Source organism: Cavia porcellus, unplaced genomic scaffold, assembly GCF_034190915.1.
Source record: "Cavia porcellus strain 051 isolate PalLab524CR breed Dunkin Hartley unplaced genomic scaffold, mCavPor4.1 scaffold_7, whole genome shotgun sequence".
Taxonomy (NCBI): Eukaryota; Metazoa; Chordata; class Mammalia; order Rodentia; family Caviidae; genus Cavia; species Cavia porcellus.
This window is the reverse complement of record NW_026947490.1, coordinates 14,982,295-15,000,963: the sequence shown is the minus strand read 5'-3', so window position 1 is coordinate 15,000,963 and position 18,669 is coordinate 14,982,295. Positions and strand designations below refer to the sequence as shown.

Here is an 18,669-nt window from a genome sequence, read left to right as displayed (position 1 = left end):
CCCCCTTCCTTTTTCTTTCCTTTCCCTTATCCTCCCCTCTTTCCTCTTCTCGCTCAAATTTTTTTTTTCCAGTACTGGTGATTAAACCTAGTGCCTTCTCACAGAGCTACCTCCCCAGGCCTTTTTAGTTTTTTACTTTGAGACAAAGTCTTGCTAAATTGCAACTAAATTGCCAGGCTGGTCTTGATTTGCAGTCCTTCTGCCTTAATCTGCCAGAATGCTGGGAGTAGGAGCATGTGTTACTAAACCTGGTTTGTGCAGTTTCTTTCTGCAAAGCAAAAGGAAGACATTCTGAATGGTGCCATCAAATCCAAAGTTTCAAATAATGATATTGGGTCCTGGCAGGGCAAATCATGATGCACATGTAAGGGTAATGTATTTAAAAAATCATTATCATTTGCCAAACTGGATAGCTCATTCTGGATTTAAGGAAAACTCACAAAAATAAAGAATTGTTTTAAAATTTTAATTTGTGTTTTTGAAGCAGGATCGCATTATATAGTCCAGACTGGCCTTGAACTCATTTTGTAGTCCAGGTTGGCCTTGAAATTGAGGCAATTCTCCTGTTTTAGTTTCTAGAGTACTGGGATTACAAACATGCACCACCATGCCCAGGAACAATTTTTTTTAAAAACAGCATCTTGCTATGCAGTTTAGGCTGGCCTTGAGCTGTAGCAATCTCAGCCTCCTGAGTGCTAAAATTATAGGCCTGTGCCACCACATCTGGCAAAAAATAAAGTCTGTAAGAAGGGATATATCCTATGCATACACAAACATTTCTCTTTTTTCCTCTTCTCTCTAGAGTTTCACGAAAATCAGACATATATATTAATTCTTATTTATTTATTTATTTTTGGTACCAGGAATTGAATTCGTGACCTTGTGCTTGCCGGGCAGGCACATATGCCATTGAGCTACAGCTCCAGCCCTCTACATCATCTCTTAAAAATAGACTTTTACTTTGGAAGAATTTTAGACTTACAGAAAACTTACAAAAAGGGTTAGGGATATAACTCAGTGGGACAGTATTTGCATATGAGGTCCTGCCTTTGATTCCCAGCACAGAAAAGTATTGTAACAAGAAAAATAAAGTGATAAGCTCTTCCATATGCTTCACCCCACTACCTTTAATATTAATGTACTATTTTATATATGGCACAGTTACCAACACTAACAAACTAGCATCAGTGCAATATTAGTAACTAATCTCCACAGTTTATTTGGGTTGCACTCGTTTTCTTTCACTAATCTCTTTTGTTGTTGTTCTTCCAGGCTCCAATCTAGGATACCAGTTTTATGCTTTCCATTTTTCTCATTGAATGATAGTTCTTGAAGAGAGTACCCTATTAGTCAATATAAATGTAGCAGCATAAGAAGAAGAAAAAGAACCCCTAGCTGCATAGTAGTCAATGGTGTGAAAGAAATGAATTGCTTATTGAGTTCCCTTCTAATGTAATTTAGGTGGCTTCTCAGTTATTACTTATTTATTTATCTTTTTGTTTTTTGGTTGTGCGGAGGATGGAAACCAGGGCTTGGTGCATGCTAGGCAAGAGCTCTCCCAGTGAGCCAACCTCAGCCTAGCCATGCTTTTTAATTACCCTCATCCACCGGTCTTTGCACACATTCCTCAGTGTATTTGCAGGAAAGATTCTCAGAAGTGGAATCGTTTGGATTGAAGGGGTGTGGGTCATACATTTAGTGAGAAAACCAACTTGCTTTCATGGAAGGAATGGATGCGACAGTGGATATGGTCAGAGGTATGGCCCTGCCTGATTGCTATATAACACTATAGTTTATTCTCTTTCATTCTATGATCTCAGATGGAGGGGACATTGAGGTTCAGTAGGGTAGGAAATGGTTGGAGCTGGGAGACCTAGGGAAGTGGCAAGAGAGGAAAGTCTGAGGAAATAGCAAGGGGCCAAGCCACACAGGGCACTGAGGAGCCGTGGATAGTTAAACACCACAGAGGGATATGGCCATGTAAAGGTTCAGAAGAAACAGCCATCAAATGGCTGCTTCTCCATTGTGTGGAGTTGTCTGTGGCCTGGCTCTCACCTCTTTGCTCTCCTCTCACCCAGAGGCACTGGGAGAAGGTAGAAAAACCTGTCCTGCTGGTCAGGCCTGGGCCAGCCAGTCAAGCCCCACTGTGCAGGTTTGTGGCCACATGGATCCCCAATAGGGTAGTGACAGACCTGAGCCAGAGAGGCAGGCCTGGCTACTTGACCACCCACAAACATGCTCCACTCCAAGGCTTGGCACCTGGGAAGGCCTATTCTGTCCTGGCTGCTCTGGTAGTTTGAAAATGGTCAACAGAATAACTCTTCCTTCTACATACTCGTATACATCTCTTGTGCAGCAGTGGCATTCATTTACGGATTTTTTTTTTTTTTTTGAGACAGGGTCTAACTCTGCAGTTCTACAGTTCAGGCTGGCCTTAAACTTACTTTGTAGCCGAAGCTGGTCTAGAACTCACAGCAGTCCTCCTGCCTCAGCCTCCGAAGTGTTGGAATTACAGGCATGCACCACCATGCCCAGATATGAATTTTTTTTTGTAGGAGTAGAAATTGAATTGAGGGCATTGCACATGCTAGGCAACTGATTTACCACTGAGCCATGCTCAGCCCTTTTCAGTTTCTATTTTGAGACAAGATCTCACTGACTTGTCCAGTGTGGCCTCTAATTTATGATTTTTATTAATGTACTGATTATTATGATCCTCTTGCCTCAGCTCCTAAGCATCTGAGAATAAAGAAGATTGTGTCACCATGATTGGCTTGCACCCCACTTTATTACCATTTAAATTTTTATTTTTCTTAGAGAACAAAAGTGATATCATCATAAAATATTTGGAAAATACCAATACTAAAATACCCAAAGAATGAAATAAAAAAAATCTCCTGTGCCTTTCCTTTCTTAATAACTAATATTAACCCTTGGGAAAATTTATTGTCTTTTAAAATATTTATTTATTTATTTGTTGTCAGAGAGTTTTTGAGACTGGGTCTTGCTGTGTAGTCCAGGCTGGCCTTGGACTCACTATGTATTAAACTGGCCTCCAACACAAAGCAATCCTCCTGCTTCAGCCTCCAAGTGCTGAATTGCATTCATGAACACCACATCTGATTTCTTGCTTTAAATTTCAGTGTAAGGACGCGCACATCTTCTTTTAAAAGTTCATATTCTCACATGCCATTAAATACTCTTTTGCAGTTTGATTTTTAGGGGAAAATCAGTGTATGCATATCATTTTCCAATAAGCTCATAAACATTCTTTTTTCTTTTCATTTTATTGGTATATTTTAGATATACACACTCATAATATTCATGATAGCAAATGTTTACGTGTACATGATATATCTTACTTCTTTTTTCCCCATTTTCCTCCACTCCTTTCAACTCCTCTTACCCTCTTTATTTACAAAATATTTGTTTCTATTTTTCCTTCTATTATTATTTTTCTTGTTCCTTCTTCTCCCACCCCCATTCTACTTCTCCTTTGAGCGTTTTCATATTTCCCAATATGTGCTATACACTTTGGTCCTTATTTACACCTTTGGTTCCTTGCACCAGAGAAATCATGTGATATTTACACCTGTGTCTGATTTGTTTCACATCAGAGTATTGTCTCAATGTACATCCATTTACTTAGAGTTGTCTCAAGCTTATCTTTCCTTATGGCAGGGTAGTACTACATTATATTAAAAAAAAACTACATCTTCTTTATACATTTGTAATTGGTGGGCATTTGGGCTATTTCAAGATTCAGTTATTACAAACTGTCACTATAAACATGTGTATGCATGTGTCACTGTGATATGATGCTTTTAATTCTCTGAGGAAGATAACAAGAAGGAGAATAACTGGGTCAAATAGAACTTCTAGTTTTAGTTTTTTCAAGAATCTCTGCACTGATTTCCACAGTGTTTCACCAGGTTACACTCCCACCAACCGTGGAGAAGAGTTTCTTTTCCCCCATAGCCCCTCCAGGCCCTCCGGCATTTGTCATTGCTTGATTTCTTGATAATAGCCATTTTTTCTGGAGTGAGATGGAATCTTATCACCATTTTAATTTGCATCTCTCAAATGGCCAGTGATGTTGAACATTTTTTCATGTATTTATTTGCTGTATCTACTTCTTCATCTGAGAAGTGTCTATTCATTTCAGATGTCCATTTTTGGATTGGGTCTTTCAATTTGTGGAGGTCTGGTTTTTTTTTTTTTTTCCCTTTGGTACCAGGGACTGAACTCATGACCTAATGCTTGCCAGGCAGGCGCTTATGCTGCTGAGCTAAATCCTCAGCCTCAGGTCTGATTTTTTTTTTTTTTTTGCGTTCTTTATATTTTATAAATAGTAATCCTCTGTCTGCGAAACAGCTGGTAAATATTTCTTCCCACACTGTGGGTTGTCTCTTCACTCTGTTGGTGGTTTTTCTTGCTGTGCAAAAGTTTTTAATAAGATGTGTTCCCAGTTGTTGATTCTTTGTGATAGCTCCTGTGTGATTGGGTTTTATTCATAGTCTTTGCCCACACCAGTGTCTTTAAGAGTTGTACCTACTCTATCTCCAAGCAGATTTACTATTTTTGCTTTAATAGTTAAATCTTTGATCCATTTTGATTTTAATTTGGTACATGGTGAAAGTTTAATGTAGTGCATAGGTGTAGTTTTGATCTTCAACAGGTGGAAAGCTAGTTTTTCTAGCACCATTTAGTAAAGAGGCTTTCTTCCAGGGAAGGTGTTTAGCTCCTTTGTCAAAGATAGGGTGGTTGGGTGTATCTAGAGCTGCTTCTGCATCTTCTAATCTGTTCCATTGATCCTCAGGTCTTTGTTTTATTTTTGCCACTACCATGAGATTTTTTAAAAATTTTAAGGAGAAAAAAAAAAAACAGAAAAAGGATACAAGTTATACAGAATTTTAGAAAAAATAAACAGTAGGAAATCACTAGTTAATAAATTACATATTGTCATCTTAGAAATAGTTGTTTAAGTTACAAAATTAAAGCATATAAAGTGGACTTTCAAACAGTGAGACTACAAACAGTTCTGTTCAATGATCCAACAAAACTCAGTAATATGGTTATCTATCTTATACATTTAAATATACGTGCAGTTATATCCTTTAGAGCACTTCCTTTTCCTCTCTTTTGTACAATGACAATTACACATTTTGGTTTTTATTACTCTCAAAGTTCTTATTACTTTTTTTTGAACAGAGTAAAACCAAATGTGACATAACAAAACAGAGTCAGTCAAATCAAAAGGATGGACATAATACATAATGTAAAAACAAAATACAAGGTGATCAACAATAGTTACCAAACTATCTCTTGCTATCTTAAAAAGAATTGCCTATATCATCAGTTATAATAAAATTGAACAAAACAGTAAAGAACAAAACCAATAAAACCAAATCATTGGAGACATTACAGGACTTCATAAGAAGGTACTAGTCAACCAGAATGGGCGTCATAAAGAATTTTATTGTCTTCATAGTTGTTGCCTATACTTCCGAACTTGGTACTATCAAGCAAAACAGAGTAGAGGAAAATCAGTCAAAACAAGATGGTGAGAGCAATACAGGGTTTCAAATCAAGTTAATAGGAAATCAAAGTGGGTTACTATAATATATCCTGCTATTTTTAATTTATTTTTCCCTTAATTAAAAAGATAAAAATAAAAAAGTTAATAATAAAAAAAGGAGATTGAGATAAAAGAGGGCATAACAATAAAACAGCACAGATAAAAACATAACCATTTAAGCAAAATAGTGTTTCACCACAAGATATCCCGACATAAAAGTAGTTACCATAGTGTCTCTTTCCTTGAAATCTTTGAGTATAACTTTGTGTACTGTAGCATCAAACATATCAAGACAATGTAAAACCATTCAAGAGAATGACAGTATTACAGTATTACAGAATCAACTAACAGAAAATGAACAATGGCTTCTGTATAATCTCCTTGTCTATAAAAGTTTTTGTTTATATCATCACATATAATAAAATCCAATAAGATACAACATGTTAAGACCAATGGAGACAGAAGAACAAAAGCTTGATGGGACTTCAAAACAAGATGATATTAAATCAGCACTAGCTATTATGATGTCTTGTTTTCTCCAAAATAGCTGTTCCTACCATCCAACCTTATCTCCCTCATTTCTGTTGAGCTCTTTTTCTGTCATTAGTTGTCAGTTTGTCTTCTTCATTTTGCTTTCTGCTCCATTCATTGTGGCCTCTGTTTCTGGGTTCTTGGTATTTTTCATTTTTTAAAATATCCTGCAGTTTTCTCTGTAGAGTTGAATTGGTGGTTGCAAATTCCCCTAGTTCCTCTTTATCCTGGAAGCACCTTGTTTTTCCATCAATTTCTAGGGACAGTTGTGCAGGATATATCAGTCTTGGCTGGAGGTTATTATCTTTCAAATCTTGAATTATTTCCCCCCATGCTCTTCGTGATTTGATGGCTTGTGCTGAGAAGTCTGCTGTAATTCTGATGGGTGTTCTCTTGTAAGTGATCTGTTTCTTGTCTCTGATGGCTTTTAATATTCTGTTCTTATATTGGATTTCAGGAATTTTGATTATTATATGCCTGGGTGTAGGTCTGTTCAGGTTGTAGGTGGCTGGGGTCTTGTATGCCTCATACATCTGAGTATCTTTACCTTTTGCTAAATTAGGGAAATTCTCCTGGATTATTTCTGTGAATAGCTTTTGTAGTTCATCTGTTTGTGTCCCTACTTCTTCTTTTATGTTCTTAATTCTTAAGTTATAGATCCTCTTATCATCTTCTAGCCTTTGTATTATTGCTGTTTGTTTTCTTGTTATTTTTAAGAAGTTTTTCATTTCATGCTTCCACATTACAAATCTGCCCTCCAGTTCAGATAATCTATCCTTAGTTTCTTTCAAGCTATTATGCCAGCTTTCAATAGAGTTTTTATTTCCTGGTAATGTCTTTGAACCTGCTTCACGTATTCTATGTTTTCTCTATTTTCTCCATCAAGCAATTCTTCCCTTTTTTTCTGTTCTTCCATTCCACCATCTGTTTTTTCTTGGGTGGCGCTTAGCATTTCTCTAACTATTCTACTTATATCTTGCTTTATTTCGTTAAATACTTCACTTTTGAACTCGTCTATGAGGCTCCAGAGATATTGCTTTATGTCTATTGGTGCCGTGTCTGATATTGCATGTTTTCTGTCCTCATTCTCTTTTGCATTTACCTTTCCTGGATCAGTGTTCTCAGGATTGGGGACCGAGGACCCTTTCTTGTTGTTCCCTTTTCCCATACTTTTTGTTCCTTCCATACAAGCGTATATACAGGCCCAGTTTCTTTCTTGGTCGGTTACAGTTTGTTTGAATTGCACTGGCTAGGTGTTCCTGCCCACTGCAGTGTGCTAGGGAGACACAGACCTGGGCAGCCTCTGCTGGGCCCGCCCCTCCAGGTCAGTCTACTGAAGGCTTCACTGCTAGGGTGCACCACCAGGCTCTGGGACCTGGTTTGAGCTAGCCTACTGGATCTTAGTCCGCAGCATCACCCAGGTCAAGCACTCCACACCAATCCCGCTTGAGAGGGGAATATATGACAAAAGTCACTGCAGTGTCCTGTTCCGGCTAGCCTGCCCAGTCCTAGAATGTCCTCTTTTGGAGCCACCTATTCTATGGAAGGGTCCCCGTTTCTTTCATTCACCATGGGTTGATGCAGGACTCCTGCCAGTCCCACTCTCAACTCCATTCGCCAATTCCCGCTGTCAGAGCTTTCCAGCGTCTCTCTCCCTGCTGTGCGGATTGGGACGCAGCAGCGGCAGCAGCAGGAAATTCAAATCGTGATTTCCAGTGGTGCGGGTTCCAGCTTCCGCGCTGAGATTTTATCTGTTCCAGTTGTAGTACCTGGGATTGCATTTCCAGTTGGTTTCTCTCAGTTTAGTTCATTCCTGGGTTAGCAGGGTATATCTCCCCTTGCTTAGGAGTCCTCACACCGCACCGTTCCTGGAATCTAAGCTGGGTATCTCAGAGAGCCTCCATAGCTGCTGTTATCTATCTGCCATGTTCTCCCAGAAGTCTACCATGATATTTTTTATCACAGTAACTTTGTAGTATAATTTCAAGTCAGGGATTGTCATGACCTCTACTTTGCCTTTGTTGCCCAGAATTGCTTTTGCTATTCTAAGTCTCTGTGAGTTCCACATGAATTGTAGGATTGTTTTATCTAACTCTGAAATATGCTATGGGAATTTTTACTGGGATTTCATTACATCTGTATAACAATTTTGAAAGTATTGCCAATTTTACTATAGTGGTTTTTCCTACCCAAGAACAAGGGATGTCTTTCCATTTTTCTGATATCCTCTTTCATTTCTCTTTTTTTAAGAATATTGTAGTTTTCAATGCAGAGGTCTTTTACTTCTTTCATTAGGTTGAGTCCTAGGTATTTCATTTTTTGGATGCTATTATGAATGTTGTTTCCCTGATTTCTCTTTCAGTGAGTTTGTTATTTGTTTACACAGCTACTGAATTTTCAGTGATAACTTTGTATCCAGCTACACTACTTGGTTATTAAATCTAGAAATCTTTTGGTGGAGTTTTAAGGTCTTTTATGTAGAGTATCATATCATTCACAAATAATGATAATTTAATTTCTTCCTTTTCTATTCTTATTCCTTTTCTTTTCTTTCTTTTTTTTGGTACTAGGGATGGAATTCACAACCTTGCACTTACTAGGCAAGTTCTTGAGCTGCTAAGCTAAATCCCCAGCTCTCTCATTCCTTTTATTTCTTTCTCTTGTCTAATTGCTCTGGATAATGTTTCTAGAATTATATTGAAAAAGGGTGGTGATAGTGGAATCCTTGTCTTATTCCCGATTTAAGAGTGAACACTGAGTTTTTGTGCATTTAGTATGATGTCGGCTGTCAGTTTGTCACAATCATATGGCTTTCTCCTTATTTCTGTTGATATGGTTTATTGCATTTATTGATTCACATATGTTGAGCCATCCTTGCATCCTTGAGATGACTCCTACTTGCTATTGGTGTATAGTCTTCTTGATGATTTGCTGCACTCTGCTTGCCAGTATCTTTTTTTTTTGTTCGTTGAATTTTTGAGATGGGGACTTGCTATGTAGTTGAGGCTGGTCTTGAACTCACTATGTAGCCCAGGCTGGCTTTGAACTTGCAGCGATCCTCCTGCCTCAGCCTCCTGAGTGCCAGCATTACAAACCATGACTGGCTTTGTTTGCCAGTATTTTATTAAGGATTTTTGCATCTATGTTCATTAGGAGATTGAGGCTGTAACTCTCTTTTTTTGGTTGGATCCTTCTTTGGTTATAGGATAATACTTGCTACCAAGAATAAATTTGAGAGTATTGCTTCCCTTTCAATTTCATTAAAGAGTTTGAGAAGTAGTGACATTAAATCTTCTCAGCAATGGATCTATCAGGGTCCTAACTTTACTTTGTTAGTATGCTTTTTTTGTTTTGTTTTGGTACCAGGGATCGAACTCATGACTGAGCACTTGCAAGGCAGGCGCTTACACCACTGAGCTAAATCTTCAGCCTGTTAGTTTTTTTTTTTTTTTTATCAGTACCAGGGATCGAACTCACGCCCATGTGCTTACAAGGCAGGCACTTATGCCACTGTGCTAAATCCCCAGTCCCAGTATGTTTTAAATTACATCTTCAATTTCATTAACTGATATTGGTTTGTTTAGAGTTTCATAAACTTTCATAAAATTTCATATTTAAAATTTCATTATCTTCTTGATCAGCTTTAGTAATTCATATGTATCTAGGGATCTGTCCATTCTTTCTATGTTTGCTGTCTTATTAGAATACAAGTTCTTGAAGTATCTGCAGAATCTATTGTGATTTCACCCTTTTCATTCCTGATTGTACGGATTTCAGTTCTTTCTTTCTTCCTTTTTTTTTTTTTTGGATAACATTGGGTAATACTTTGTCAATTTTATTTTACTTAAAAAATTTTGGGGGGTTTGGGGATTTAGCTCACAGCATAAGCACCTTCCGTGCAAGTGGGCAATCATGAGTCCGATCCCTGGCACCAAAATAAATAAATAAATAAATAAAAATTTAAAAAAATTTTTTTTCTGAGACAGAGTTTTGCTTATGTAGTTCAGGCTGGCCTCGAACTCACTTTGTAGCTCAGCGTGGCCTCAAACTCACAGGAATCCACCTGCCTCACTCTTCCAAGTGTTAGGATTGCAGGCATGTGCCATCATACCCATCAAGGTTTGTTGATTTTATTTAATCCTTTAAAGAACCAACTTCAATTTATTGATCCTTCATATTATTTTCTTAATTTTCTTGCATGAATTTCTGCTCTGATCTTTATAACTTCTTCTCTTGCATCAGTTTTGGGTTTCATTTACTCTTCTTTGTCCTGCAAGCTTAAGGTTCAATGTTAGGTTGTTTGTTTGAACTTGCTCTGTTTTTCAGATACAGGTATTCTTCTTACAGAACTGCTTTCATTGTGTCCCATAAATTCCAGTATGTTGTACTGGCATTATTACTTAATTGTAGAAACTGTCTAATTTCTTGTTTTATTTCATTTGTAAGCCCAAGAGGGTATTATTTCATTCTCATGTGTTTATGAAGTTCTTGTGATTTCTCTTGCCATTTATTTCAAGCTTTATTGCATTATGTTCTGATAATACGCATTGGATAGTTTCAATTACTTTGCACTTAAGCACGTTCTGTGTTCTATAAGCTAGTCTATGGTTCTATGAGCTAGTTTATGGTTTAGTTTGGAGACTCTTCCATGTGAAGCTGAGAAAAATGTGTATTCTGCTGTTCTAGGGTAGAACACTCTATAGACATCTACTAAATCCAGTTGTTCCAAAGTTTGATTCAGTTCTGATATTTCATTGTTGATTTTTTTGTCTACTTGATCTTTTGCTTTGTGATAGGGGGGTATTAAGATTCCCCAATACAATTGTATTAGTGCTTATTTGATTTTTCATGTCCATTAATATTTGTTTTATATAGCTAGGTGCACTGGTATTTGTTGCACTTATATTCATGATTATTATCTCTTCCTCTTGAATTGTTCCCTTTGTAAGGATATAGTGACCTTCTTTGTCTCTTAATTAATCTTGGCTTGAAATTCTCTTTGCAAATATAATAGTTCCCACTGCTTTCTTCTGGGTTTCTGTCCCATGGAGTATTGTTTTCCATCCTTTGACCTTCCATCCTTTGACCTTCAGTCTATGAATTTCTTTTTGAACCAAATGTGTTTCTTGTATGTAGCATATTGTTGGATCTTGATTTTTGATCCATTCTTCCAGTCTGCTTCTTTTGACTATTAACATTGATGGTTATAGCTGATATGCACTGACTTATCCTTGTCATGTTATTTTTCTGTTGTTGGTTCCCTTTCTCTTCCCTCTGTTTAATTGCTTGCTTTGCCTGGTGGATTAATTTTATTGGGGTTCATGGAGTTATAGTCCTTGATCTTTTTTTAGAATATCTTTCAGAATATTTTGGAGTTCATGAATTTTCTCAGATGTTCTTTGTCATAGAAGTATCTTGTTTCTCCATCAATTTTTTTTAGATTTATAGTTTATTGTAGTAACAAATAATTGTCACAGTGAGCTCTACACACATATACAGAATTATATTTAAATTTATATAGAACAATATTTATATGTTTAAGTTATATTTTGAAATTAGAAAGTGAAGTACAGTTTCAGTTTTACAGCAAAGAAGAAAAATGTAGAAAACAAAAAAAATCAACAATAAAAATACAACTATTCATCTTGGATTATAATGTGTGGAAACTTTTTGTCAGAACCCTACATCTTCTTAATCTGATTGTCCAAATCATTAAAATATGGATGATTCAGTGCCATTTTTGCCAGAAATTTGTTTATCAGGATCATAGACTAACATTTTCGAGAGTAAATCTAAGCCATTTTCATCCAAGTTTTTGACATGGGATGCTAGGCTTCCTGGTTTCCACTTGGGAAATGTATTCTTATAGTCCTTTAAAGATTCCACTTCTGGCCATACTTCATTGTTGGGAGTGCCTAAAGCTCTGAAAATCCTGAAGAGTTGATCAATTTCTGAATCTCCATGGAAAAGTGGTTTCTTAGTTGCCAATTCTGCAAAGATTGTGCCTATACTCCAAATGTCTACTGGAGTAGAGTACTGAGCTGACCCCAGCAATACTTCTGGGGATCTATATCAGAGCATTACTACCTCATGTGTATATACTCTAATAGGTATCCCAAAAGCTCTAACAAGGCCAAAGTCAGCCACTTTAACTGTTCCTTTGTCATCAGTCAACAGATTTTGAGGTTTTAAGTCTCTGTGAAGAACTCTTCTAGAGTGACAAAATACAATACCTTGAAGGATCTGGTACAAATAACTCTTAACAAGTGATGAATCTGTGAACTGCCCAGCAGGAATAGAATCCAAGTATTTCTTGAGATCCATAGAAAGGAATTAAAAAATGAGATATAACCTGGAATCTTGCGTAAGCACATCTTGAAAACTGACTATATTTGGATGACGAAGTTCTTTTAATAGAGAAATTTCCTGAATTGCAGTACTAGGAACCTCTTCCTTTTCACTTTCTAGTCTGATTTTCTTCATGGCTACCGCTTGACCTGTAGTTTTGTGTCTACCCTTATATACAGCTTTGTAAGTACCTTCTCCAATTTTCTCTATTTTAGTGTAGTCTGCCATGCCTATTCATCAGGTATGACAGATGCTCGCTTGCATCTCTCCTCCTTCTCCATCAATTTTTAAAGATAGGTTTGTTGGGTACATCAGTCTGGGTCAGAGGTTGTTTTCTTTTTGGGCTTGAAATACTTGACTCCAGTTTCTTCTTGACTTAAGGGTTTGTGTTGAGAAGTCTGCTGAAATTCTGATGAACTTTCCTTTATAAGTGATTTGTTTCTTTTCTCTAACTGCTTTTAATATTCTGTCCTTGTGTTGAATTTCTGGAATCTTGACTATGATATGCCTGGTGTAGATTTTTTGATTATGACTAATTGGAGTTCTATGTGTATTACTTATCTATATGTCAAATTCCTTCTCTTTGTTGGAGGAGTTTTCTGCTTTTACTTCTGTGAACAGTTTGCTATAACATTTGTGCTATCTCCTGCTTTTTTATTGACTCTGATCAATCTTGTGTTCTTTGCATCATCTAGCAGTTGTTGGATTGATTTTTCATGTTCCCTGCTATTTTTAAGAAATATTTCTTTGTGTGATTGCTAATCACAAGCTTGTCTTTGATATCTGAGATTCTGTTCTCACATTGTCTCATTCTGTTATATATACTTTCCATGGAATTTTTAATTTCCTGGATTTTTTTTGGTATCGAAGATTGAACTCATGACCTTGTGCTTGCCCAGCAGGCACTTGTGCCACTGAGCTAAATTCTTGGCCCATGGATTTTTTGAATGTTTTGTGGATTCCATTTCTTTCCTATTTTGGGCATTTCATAGTTTCCATCATTTTCCTAAGCTCCTCTATTTTTTAAAAAATTTGTGTCTGCTCTAAAGTCACTAACTACATCTTTCAATATGGTCAGCATCTTTGTACTTATCTGAGAAATTATTTCTGATTTGATTTTTTCAAGAGCTTTGTTTATCTCCTCTGTTACTTCTGCTGTTAATACTTCAGAAAGTACAAGTTTGTGGCTTTTGGACTTTTCCATCTCATTGCCTCTTGAGTTTTCTTTTTGTGAGATGGAAGTCTGGGGTTCTTGTTTAAGTGTCATTTTTTTTTTCTTTTTTGGCACTGGGGATTGAATTCACAACCTTGTGCTTGCCAGGCAGGTGCTTATGCTGCTGAGCTAAATCCCCAGCTAAGTGTCTTCTTATTTTCTATTTTTTTTAGTTTAATTCCTGAGATGATGCTTATAAATTGCTTATGAAGAGTAACTTCATTGCTAGTATTCAGAACCCTTAGGAAATGACTACTTCTCAGCTATGTCTTACAGGTGTAGCTGGCTTTTGGGTTTTGAGTCTGTTGCAGGATATTGCCTCTTCAAATTACTGGGGATGAGATGCTGGTTTCTTGGCCATTCCCCTGTGTCTTACAGGTATAGCTGGCTTTTGGGTTTTGAGTCTGTTGCAGGATATTGCCTCTTCAAATTACTGGGGATGAGATGCTGGTTTCTTGGCCATGCCCCTGGTTCGTTGGCACTAGCCTATCATATTATTTATGATCCTTAGACAATCTCAATCTTAGTACACCAGGAAGAACAACTGATTAGAACAATTATGTTCCCTTGGTTAAAGTGGTATGATCAGCAACAGTAGCTTCAAAAAGAGCTTAGAGAATGCTTAGTGGTGACTGTTACTAACTTGTCATCTTTAATTTTATGAACTAGATTTGTGGTTATATAATGGAATTATATAATGTGGAATTATATAATGGAATGGAAGACAAATCAGAAACTAGTACACTACAAATGAATCCTCAATATGATAATTTTATCTTCAAGGGATAAAACTTAAAAAAAAAAGGTTAAGGGGAAAGATATAGAAATAGAAGAGGAAGAGATTAGAAGCAAGGCCAGAAGAAAAAGGGAGATATGCAAACTCTGGGAAACTGGTGAAGTAGATGGGGGGAAAAAGGAAGGAAGAAGTAAAAATAACAAAAGAACAGAACTACAACAAAAGAACTAGAAACCATGTTCATATTCATATAATAACAAGAACAATCAAGAAACACAAAACAAAACAGAAACAAAATCAAGAAAAGAAATGAAAAAGTGTCCACTTCAATGCATATCTCTGCTGGCAATGACAGACAATGCAGGCAGGAGGAGTCCATATCTGGGGCTGATTAGTACCAGCAAGACAGCTGTAACTTTTTGGTGCAGTACAGGATAATCCCAGCAAGCCTTCATTTTCAGTTCCACTGGTTTCAGTTCCAACTGGTTTCTGGCTGTGAGGCTGGAACGTGATTTGTACAGCCTGTAACACTCTGTATGCCTCCCCCCCCCTTTTTTTTTTTATTATTTTGAAGGTAGTAAAACACAACAGAACATCTGTAGTGAAGTTAAGGAAAAAAAAATACAACAGAACAAGACAGAACAAAGCCAATTGAGACAGTGTAGTGAAATTGGTACAGAACTTCACAGCAGGTTACTGGGATAACAGGTATTACAGTTTATCTCATTATCTTCACAATAGTTGTTCTTTCAATCATGTATAGCAAAATGAAATGAAATACAGAACATTATAGAACTTATCAAAACAGAATATTGAATAGAGCAGTACCATTAATCAGAATAAAGCAAAACAGTAGTAAAAATATTTGCCTTCAAAGAGATGGTAGAAGGAAATCCCCCTTATTGTTATATTGCATATGGTCAACCTCCCAAGAGATGCTCAGATCTCTGGTTCCCATTTGCTAACAGGGTAAGTGGGATGTTTGACTCTCAGCCTGTGCATCGATAGGCTCACTATTGCTTACCAGGGAAGCAGGCTGGTTGCTTGGTGTCTCAGCACCATAAGTTCCAACATGGCGCGGATCTCAGGAGGTGCCGGTGGTTCTTCCCTCCTCCCCTCTTGAACTCAACTTCCTGGCTTCCTACTGAGTTGAACTTGGTAGCTTCACCCTGACACTAGATAGAACCTGCCTGCAGCTGTTCTGATTCTGAGCCCTGAGGCCCTCCCTGAGGCCACTGATCTATCACCCTTTCTTAGGGAACATCTGAACCTAGGTAACTTACCAGTCACTGCCACCCATTGCATTCACTGCTCGGTTCCCCTGGTGCAGTTCCTGTGGAGGCTTCTAGGGTAATCAGTAGTCCTCATGAGCCACCCTTCATACACAGTGAGTCAGGGCTCAGGGAGAAAGTGCCACTTGCCACCTTCTTCTGCTTCATTGAAACACTCTCCCTGTGGGCTTTGATTCTCACTTCAGAGCCTTTCTAGGTCCCAGATACCCACTTTCTTCCTTCTTTCTTCAAGTTGCTATATTCCAATGTCTGGATACCAAATCTCGGAGAAGCTCTTTTTCTGCTGCTTACCTCTCTGCCATCTCACCATCTTCCCAGAAGTCTCTCAAAAATACCCTGTCTCTCTCTCTCTCTCCCTCTCTCTTTCTCTGTCTTTTTGAGACAGGGTTTGACCTTGAATGCACTTTTTATAGCCCTGGCTGCCCTTGAAATTGCAGTGATCCTTCTGCCTTAGCCTCCTGAGTGCTTACAGGCACGCACCTCTCAAACATTCTTTAAAAAACTTCTATCAATTTAAAAACCTTCTATCAATATAGATGTGATGCACACATATAATACCAGCTACTTGGGAGCCTGAGGCAAGAGGATCAGAAGTTCAAGGCCAGCTAGGGCAACACTGTAAAGCCATAATAAAATAAAATAAAATAAAAAAATTTATAAATGTCTGGGGATATAGATCAACTGTAGAGCTCTTGCCTACCATGCATGAGGCCCTGGGTTCAAAAAGTCCCTCTGTCAAATGTATCATATTAATTCTAACATATACAAGCCCCAGGCACTGGCCATTTCTCTATGAAAGCATTATGAATTTTCTAGTGGAACTTTACTTTCCTAAGTGCAAATATTAAAGGAACTACCAAGAGAGTGAAGAGCCAACCCACAGTGTGGGAAAATTTTTCTCACTAGCTATTGCTCAAAGAACTAGTATGTAGAATATATAAGGAACTAAAAAAAAATCAGACTCCCATAAATTGAAAGACCCAATCCAAAAGTGGGCATTTGAAATGAATAGATATTTCTTAAACGATGATGTATAAATAGCAAATAAATATATGAAAAAAAGGTTCAATATCACTGGTCATTTGAGAGATGCAAATTAAAATGGTGATAAGATTCCACCTCATTCCAGAAAAAAAATGGCTATTAACAAGAAATCAAACAATAACAAATGCTGGTGGGACTGTGGGGAAAAGGAACTCTTCTTCACTTTTGGTGGGAGTGTAGACTGGTGCAACCACTGTGGAAATCAGTGTTGAGATTCCTGAAAAAACTAAAACCAGAAGTTCCATTTGACCTGGATATTCCCCTTCTTGATATATTCCCAAGAGAAATAAAATCACTATACCACAGTGATATATGCACACCTATGTTTATAGCAGTACAGTTTGTAGTAACTAAATCTTGGAAACAGCCTAGATGCCTATCAGTGAATGAATGCATAAAGAAAATCTGGTTTTTATATGCAATGGTACTACTCTGGCATAAAGAATGATGAACCTAAGTAAGTGGATGCAGCTTAAGAACATAATTTTAGGTGGAATTCAGACATACATGTTTACATAGCATTGTTTCTCTGGTGTGAGGAACCCAAAAGGTAAGTAAGGAGCAAAACAGAAGATCTATATTAGGATGCAGGAAGAAATGTTCAAATGGGAAGTGGAGCAAGGGAGTAGGGAAAGGGAAGGAAGGGAATAGGAATTTAAAAAAAAGAATGGAAGGGAAAACAATGGAAACAAAATTTTGTAAATGGGGAGGGAAAGAATGGTTGAAGGGAGGGTAGGGGAATGGGAAAAAAGTTAAGATATATTAAATACAGGTACAAATTCTCTATGATTAATCTGATCATTGCATATGGCAAAAATGTACCAATAAAATTAATTTTTAAAAAGTGCAAATATTTGTGCCTGTCATGGCTTGTGTTTAGATGTTCACTCAGAGCCTCATGCGGTCATAGGTAGGGTTATTTTCAGAGGTGGCTGGATCTAGAGTGTGTTATACTGGGATTGATTCATGGTGCAGAGCTTGGATCAACGGCACTGAGATTACAGGTATAGCAACCTTCCCTGAATAGAGTGGATAAAATAAGAGGGCTAGAAAGAGCTATGGTTGTCTCTTGTTTGCATCACTATCTTCTGCCCAACATGAACTGTTTCTCCTTTGTGATGCTCTTCTGCCATGTCATTCTGCCTTGGAGCCAGCCAGTGATGGACTGAAATCTTGACAAATGGATCTAAATAAAGCTGTCTTCCTTTAACCTTGGGTGTCAAATATTTTGTCTCATCAATGAGAAAATTAACTAAGACAGAGTCACTCGAATCAACTTCTGAATGTTGAGGATGAGTAGGGCCCCAAACACTTGAAATTGGGGTTCACTCGATAGTTGCAACTTATTTTATTTTGTTCTGATTACAAAAGAATAGAGAACATCCCTGATTCAAAGTCTGGTGTTTCTTCAGCTCTGAAACTGGAATCCTTCCAGTGAGAGTAGGGATTGCTACAATCCCGTTTTGCAGAGGGACAACTGATGCTCAACGTGGAGGGGCTGGAGGGAAGCAGTGCTGCCTCCTTGCTTCTCAGAGAATCTAAGTCACAGATCGTCACAGTGAACTTGCTCACGAGGAAGACACACCTGACCCCACCCCGCAAAGACGAAAAAGATTTCTTTGACATGCTTACAAACTGGTCGAATATGTGCTTAGTGAGGGGGAACAAATTTTATTCCAGGGCCTGTAGAAAAGCCAGTTAGGCCGGTTAGTCTAGAAGGATGCCTGTTTGTTAAAATATGATGTGTATCATGTCTAAGTGCTTTCAAACAAACAATCTATTTGTAAAGTAAATTCGTATATTTTTCACTATTTTAGTAATCTCATTATTAGTTTTGTTTTTGAAAACTAAGAAAATATCATTATGAAAATTGTTTCAAACACTACGTAGTTAATCTATGGCGTGAAAATTCCTCCTCTCCCATCTC

At 37.5% G+C, this 18,669-nt stretch overlaps 1 long non-coding RNA gene and 1 pseudogene across 1 annotated transcript in view; one reads left to right on the top strand and one right to left on the bottom strand.

The window, feature by feature from the left end:
* LOC134476845 (uncharacterized) overlaps positions 1–18,669 on the top strand; it is a 48,602-nt gene that overhangs the window by 20,034 nt on the left and 9,899 nt on the right. The gene's annotated exons all lie outside the window — the stretch shown is intronic.
* On the bottom strand, positions 11,761–12,685 carry LOC100734618 (cyclin-dependent kinase 1-like; annotated as a pseudogene).